Here is a 7,516-nt window from a genome sequence, read left to right as displayed (position 1 = left end):
AGTTGTGCTCTAGGACAAGGAAAAGTGTCCAGACCGAATATTTTCATGTAGACACGCAAGTTCTGAAAAACACTTGCAAGTACTTGTGTATTTTTACGGCTACAGCTACAATGGGATACTTTAAGCAAATTAGACGGAAGGATACACCTGACAACAGCTGCAAAAGGCAGCAGAAGTGCGAGACATGGTCTGAAGTCCTCCAGCTTGCTTGAGATACTGATAAAACACCATGATGCCCAAGCACAGGGTTTCACTGAAGCTGCCAGAGAGCCTAACTTCAGAAGGCTTCACAAGAAGAAAGCTGATGAAGACTGGGTATGCAGAAACACAAGCAAGCGGGCCTATGGAGAGTAGATTAGTCACTCAGGAGATGTACTTTTGGATTAAAAAATACCCCAAAAACCAACCACCAAAAACCAAAACAAGGTTGATCTTCTGTCTTGAAGACTATCAAGAAAGCACAAGCAAAGGCAACAACCCTCATGATGACAGTCAACTAAAAGACTGTTTAAGAATTATTACACGCTAGTTCTATTTAATAGAATTTACCTCTCCACATATCCTACTGAAACAGTGTAGCGTTATCGTCTCTAGTGCAATGGGCAATTCAGAGTAATGCACAAATCAGGATCTGGTTCAATCGTTTGCTAACAGCTCACACCCCCAGGCTAGCCCTGCCTCAGGGCAGAGAGTAAACAAGCGAGAAATGCAGTGATGACAGAGCAGATGCTTCCTTTGTGTGCCGTCTCCAGTTTATTCAAAGCAATGACAAATGAGAACAAAGCAAAAGAAATAAGTCTGAAGAGAAATTAAGAGGGCAGGATGCATAATTTCAGAAAAAAATATCCAACCCAACAAACCTGTAAAAGTATGTGAACGATTGGGGCCTTTCAGAGAACTTGTCTTAGAATGTACAGCCTCTCCTAAGTGCAGACTGGGGAAACACCCTAGAGGCTCCAGGGGGAACTGGATAAAAACCTGGAGGTGTGTTTCAGTACTTTTTGACTGGCATCCCATATCATATTTAGCTACCAAGATGGAAATAGTGGGAAAAAATGAAGAAGAAAAAAAAAAAGCTGATCATCTCATTAAACCATCTTATGCTTCCAAGAAGCAGAAGAGAATGCTTTTTTTTTTTTTTTTTAGTCAGTGATATTAAGGACTCTAAATTCATCATTAAATTTGTTAAATTTGTCCTAAAGTTTCACGTATGTGTATCAGATAATCTGATCTTAACTCCAGTTGTTACCATAATGTCAAGGGAGGTAGCAATGCTCCTTACTTAGAAGCAGGACACCCAAAGATGACCCTGCAGCTAGCACAACTAACACTGAAACCTGGCATATTTATTGCCGATGCCTAAGGTGCCTCTGCTTCCTAGTACCCTTCTGCAAAGTTAACAGAGCCTACAGGATGTACTAGGTTAATTTTGATCTAGTATGTCCTGAACTTTAAACAAGTAAACCAACTCAAAACTCCAATTACCCTTAAGAAAATATGTTTTAAGACAGCTCATAAATTAATTTTCTTAATGCCCTGCTAAGCTGCATACACAAAATTGTTAATTCAGAATTACAAAAAGCAAGAGCTCAACAAAGTTCAAGAGCAATGTGTGACAGCAGCACAACTACACTCAGTACAAAGAAAACTGGAAACTACAAGATACATCGGATTTACATAAGAGAAACAAAAAAGTTCATGTTTTAGCCCATCTTTTCTTAGCTGAAACACATTTCTGGAAGTATGTAAATTTTCATTTTTTATTTAAATGCATAGAAACTTTTTAAAAACCAATCTCAAGAATTGAAGTGTTCATGTGATGGCTTAGTATCTAAATACATGTTGACTCTCAAAATGTTTGCTCAGGTTCTTACCAAAACAAATTGATTCTCATGCTCTTTCTATTGAGGCAACTCAGCTAAAACCATTTTTTTATTAAACAGGAAAAAGAAAGAGACAAATTTGTAGCTCATTTTATTTGTGTCTGAAAGTCATGACAGTACTGCCAAGGGTCTTTGTTGCTATTGGGTGCATTACAAGCAGTAAACCCAGTTGATGAGAGCTGGAATTTCACATGTAGAAATTTTTTTGTAGTTAGTATGGGAGTGAAGCTACTGCGTCCTCCCTACTAGATTTGGAAGGTTAAAATGCCACATGGTATGAAAAGGTAAAGTATACTGACAAAAGAAGGAACTGTAACATCCACTAGGATTTCACTCAGTATTCAAGACTGCAGAAATGGCCCACACCTCCAAGTTCACGGTAAACAAAAGACATTACATGGATTACTTAGAAATGACAATGATTCTCAAATGAAGTTCACCCCAGTCACAACTTCAAAAAAAAATCCTGGTGGGAGTAAACTTTCTTAAAACAATGAAGCTGTAGCGCTTGTTGTTTGGCAGAACTAGGATCTCTTGAGACTGAAGTGAGTACGGTGGAAGTGCAAAGATATTCTTTTATCCATTCACAATCTTTCCCTAAAGAACAGCTCTTTGAAAACAGGAAGTCACTCTCTGCTTGATGACTCAAACTTCTGAAAATAAATGTTTTTTGGAGGTTATTTAAAACAAACAAACAGACAACCCCCAAAACCCCCAAACACAGAAAACACAGCAAAATCCACATTTATATGTTGTTTGAAGCCCAGATACTGAAATACTGTGAACAAAATCAAGACTACAAAACAACTTTGCTTGTCTTTTAGTTCAAGATTCAGAATGTAAAGTTTTCCACAAATACAAGTATCATTCCAGAGTTTACTTTATAAAATGGAAAACATAGATGAGGTTTTAGAAATCTTCAAGTTGTTCATAAGCTTTTGAAAGAAAAGCATAACGTGCTTGAGATTCAGAAATAAAAATCTAATAACTCTGGTACTCTAATGCTACCTTAGAGAACAACTTTAAACTGCATTTTGTTTTATACTTAATCAACTTTTTATTTGTCTTTATTCTCCTCCCCACACACAGGCAAAAATAAAAGCAACAAATTGAAATATAGCCTAATGCTGTTGGGACAACAGTATAAAATTGAACAAAAAGCTTTTTGTCTACACTTGGCTGCATCATCAGATTACAATTTAAAAAGTGCTACATAGCTGTACTGTACATAGACTATTTTTGACCATTCACATCTAGTATAACTTTCTACTGCTGATATGTCTAAACTGAAGTCTAGAACTAGTACAGTATTGTGGCCAAAGTTCTTCCCAACTAAGCTCTTTTCAAAACTGGCAAAGATTAGAAAACTTGGGGAAAAATTCATGATGTTTGATTCATCCAGTTCGTTGACACCATTTTAAAAGAAGAAAAATTCTCATGTTTACTGTTGAGCCATAAGAAAATGGCAATTTTACTTAAAACATTTAATGCTAATTTCAAACTCCTGCTACCTTTCATTTCTATCATCACAGAATCAGTACATCTTATGAAAGAACTGTAATATCTAACTCCACAATACTTTTCCAGAATTTAAGTCCCTTAGGCAGGGGAGCAGTAGTAGCTTGAGCTTATACTTAATTCATTTGGACACCTGAAAACATCTTGCACTGTCTCAAAATAGTCTTCTAAATTAGGCAAGTAACATTCATTTCACAGAATAATTTGAGAATTGAAAAGGGCACTAGGATAAGGTAAGATATAAGAGAAATTTATATTGCAAGGAGCGAGTTCTAATATGAAGAGTGCAATTCCATTAAATAACACTTCTGTATTTCAGGACATAAATACTACTTTTTCCATAGAAGGCTCGGACTTTAAAATACTGACATATATCAGTTTCAGATTAGAGAGGAAATAAAGCAGTGTGCACTGTAAGCATAAGCTAACTTTACAAGCAGTTACATGTGTATTAACACCGAATTTGCAAAAATGCCTGCATTAGTTCTCAAAATGTGAGTTATACATGTTTTCATCCAAAGCTTTAGTAGAAGTGCTCAGTTTCTGTACAAGTAGTTCAAGTGAACTTCCTAAGCATTGGTACATAATGGAATTGTCTTGAAGATACCTAACAGTTTGCTCAAAACTGTCAGCAGACAGGATTCTTTTCTACATTGGTAACTGCTTACATAGGTCCAATTCCCATGGGGAACTGGGTGCTCACTTCCTCAGTGGTAACAGCTTTTTACACCACAATTATTTAGACATGAAGAGAATTCTAATGTGTTTTTCTTTACACTTCATCATTTCATTAGCAACATTTTATCAAGCAGCTTCCCTTTAACAACTGGGACACTGCTCCCTTGAAGCTTGCCTAAATTTTCAAGAATACTGGGGTTTAGGTGTTACCTGGGTTACAATGTGCTGGCTTTACACATCTGACATAAGTTCTAAATATGGGGGATGGGGAAACATATTTCCCTTCTTTAGCACAATCTTTAGATGTTAAAGCCTAGAGATTCTGAAAATTTTACTTCCTTAAGGGTTTGATCCAACTGAATACCTCTAATGCTGAAGAACAGAACCACCAAGAATGCTTCAGTACAGAGCTTTTCAGGACAAAGCCTGATCTTCCCTGTCAATAGTATTCTTTGGCTGGACACAAAGACCAGACCAAGGCCCCTTCTACGATGTTCTCAAAAGAATTTTCTCTTCCTCCCACCCAATGCCATCTGTACAGCTGCCTGGAAAAGACCAATAAAAGGACAGCTGGGACATAAAAGTGTTACAAGTCCTGAATAAGCAGAGGTTGGAAATGAAGGGAAGAAAAATTCTGATTAGCTCACCAAAGGTAGGTACTGTGTGAAAAAAGAACTAGGGCATCTAGTGCTCCAGGTCTCCTTTACTCTGGGGACCAAACAGGGTGGGGATTATCACATCTTAAGATTTCTAATGATAAATGAAAAAGAATTTAAATCTTAAATCTGTCTCTGCACAGTAGACGTATATTACCGACATTAAACAATGGTGATGACTGATGAAACTACCAGCAGGAAGGATCAGCCGGGCTTCTTAATTCACTTTGGGCAACATAAACTATCTCAAAGCTTACCAGTATTAGCTAACCTAATCTGATTGAATTTGCAGGAATGAATTAGAACAAGCTCTCTGATAATTCTGTGCCAGAGAAACAGGAGGTACCAAGGATTTGGGTGTGACATTAATTTCCAGCAGCACAGCCAAGATCAGGAAATCATCTACAGTCCATGCATTCCACTTCTCAGTCTAACACTATTCAGGTATTTCAAGTTGGCAAGATTCTACACTCCATACTGCAAGAATGCTCTTCTGCAGATTTCCTTAAACCCAAACAAATAAGGTTTTGTTCATGCAGATATCATGCAGAAAAATCATTCTGTCTCCCAAGATATTTTTTTTTTTGCTGGACTAAGTAAATTTAAACAATTAATTCTCCCTGAAAAGGAGGAAAATAGCAGACAACATATTTTCAAGTTTCCAAAACAGCCACTGATGGTGTAACCTTTGAAGACAGGTATTTTTCTGTGAGACATTTCCTTTTGTTAGAGCTTGGCATATTCCAAGTCCAGAAATAAATGGAATTTCATTCAGTAAGAAATTCATTCACACTAACACATGGGATGCTACAAGAAGAAATATCTACGGCATGTATTTGTCAGAAAACAAAGATATAGGGGCTCCTCTTCATACTAAGATGTATGAATCTGCACTGTGCAAGAGATTTAAAAATCAATATTTACTAGCACTACTAAAACACAAAACATTCAAGTAGTATAACTGTAATGCAAGCCCTTGCATGGCAATCCAAATTTATTGAACTACTGATGCTAAGTCATACAAAATTGCACCACTTTAATTAAGGCTTTTAGTTTACATTTGGCCACCTCCAAGCAGTTGTAACATTAGGTTGGTCAATTTAAATACTGTGGCTCCCTGTTGGATATACACACAATCTTTACACCCAAACGTTAATGCATACAAAGCAACAAGGCATTGTTAAATAAATCAGCAAAAGTTAATTACTGCAACTTAGGCCCTGTGACCAATTACACATGATTAAAATTACTTCCCACATTCACATCCACAGTACTCTTCCACCATTTAACATCTCAACCAAAACGTTACACATGTAAAACAATCACTAACAGGCAAAAGTACTAAACCTGTATATTTGGTATTGCAAATACACTTATGCATGAGCAAGCAAGGGAATTCACAGTGAGAATCTACAGCTGCAGAAGCCCAAAAATGATTTACAAAAAATTGTTAAATCATTAAAAAATTGTTTTAAAATATACACTTCTTGTTGTAGACCCCCACTGTACACACAACTATAAACATTGTTCCCTATGTAAACAAGGAAAAGGAAACATACAATAAAAGGTTGAAAAGTCTGGACATTTCCTTCCCAACAGATATTAAAGGCCATGTCTTTAGTCAGACGTTATACTGAAAGGACTCTTAAAGACTAGGTCACTGTCTCCACAGGTTTTTCCTAAAATTAAAAAACTATATAGCCGTTGTGTTAATCAAAGCGCTTTTGTACAATACGATGATGATGATGATCCTGTATTTCTTTAAAAAAGTTACAATAAGCTACAAATACCGATGAAGCAAAGTTATCTGGAGTAGTCTATATAGGAGCTCTTTGGACTTTCTTTTATTATGCTAAAATAGTGGTGCTTTTAGGATTTACATTATTGTACTCTCCAATAGAAAGTGGGGATTGTTGAAGTATACAGTACACAGTTTTCATACATGTACAACATTGGTGGATGAACAATGTCTCTTATCAGTAATACTGGATGTAGGCTCTGGTTTTACCAGTTGCATACACAGAATATTTAGAAGTAAAAATCTCTCATGACACTGGAAAGTGATAGAATGTGCAAACTGATGTAGCTTTCATCCATTTCTTAAAGGGTACCACCACAGGAAAGTCCATTTAAGATGTTGGTAGGTTTAATAAAGTTGGAATGCTGGCACTGTTGAATTGGGCAACAGTTCTTCAGACCTGTAACAACAAAACAAGGGATTAGCATTAGTAACAACTATTTGTCCTTGTTCTTTACTTAAAACAGCTACAGCAGGAACTAGCAAAGTTCTTAACAAACAGAAAACAACCTTAACACTTCTCTAGTCATACACTTCCTACTGTACATACAAATAACAAACTATCTCAATTACTACCCTAACTGGATTAGGATACATAGAGGAATCCAGGCTGTGCTGAGGAAGTAATATTTGATTGATGCGACTAGTTTTGCTTACAGCATGACAGTTCCCATGGCTTTGAAAATGAACACAATTGAAGGATCAAAGCTTTTGAATCAAAAGTCCTGTTAAGGAAAGGTAACGAACATTTCTGCCACCCTCATCTAATGCTTTTGGAACCATCTTAGTTTTACTTTTAACTGATTTAATTTGTTCAAACTGAGGTGGTTTTAATGTACCAAGAAAGATTTACGTATGGCACTACCTGATTACTAATAAAAAGCCTATGATTTCTGACAGTGAGATGTCCTACCAGGATCCTTCAGCACATCCAATAGGTCTATTGGATGATAAAGTAACGGATCACAGCACTGAAGAAACTA

At 36.5% G+C, this 7,516-nt stretch overlaps 1 protein-coding gene across 1 annotated transcript in view; it reads right to left on the bottom strand.

Moving 5' to 3' along the window:
* Positions 1 to 1,958: 1,958 nt before the first annotated feature.
* The window catches only part of RAP1B (RAP1B, member of RAS oncogene family), a 34,705-nt gene continuing 29,147 nt past the window's right edge, over positions 1,959 to 7,516 (bottom strand). The window contains exon 8 of the mRNA XM_038153931.1: positions 1,959 to 6,933. The gene's annotated coding sequence lies outside the window, so the exon portion shown is untranslated. The remainder of the gene's footprint in view (positions 6,934 to 7,516) is intronic.

This window comes from Motacilla alba, chromosome 1A (genome assembly GCF_015832195.1).
Source record: "Motacilla alba alba isolate MOTALB_02 chromosome 1A, Motacilla_alba_V1.0_pri, whole genome shotgun sequence".
Lineage (NCBI taxonomy): Eukaryota > Metazoa > Chordata > Aves > Passeriformes > Motacillidae > Motacilla > Motacilla alba.
This window is presented reverse-complemented; position numbering and strand designations above follow the sequence as displayed.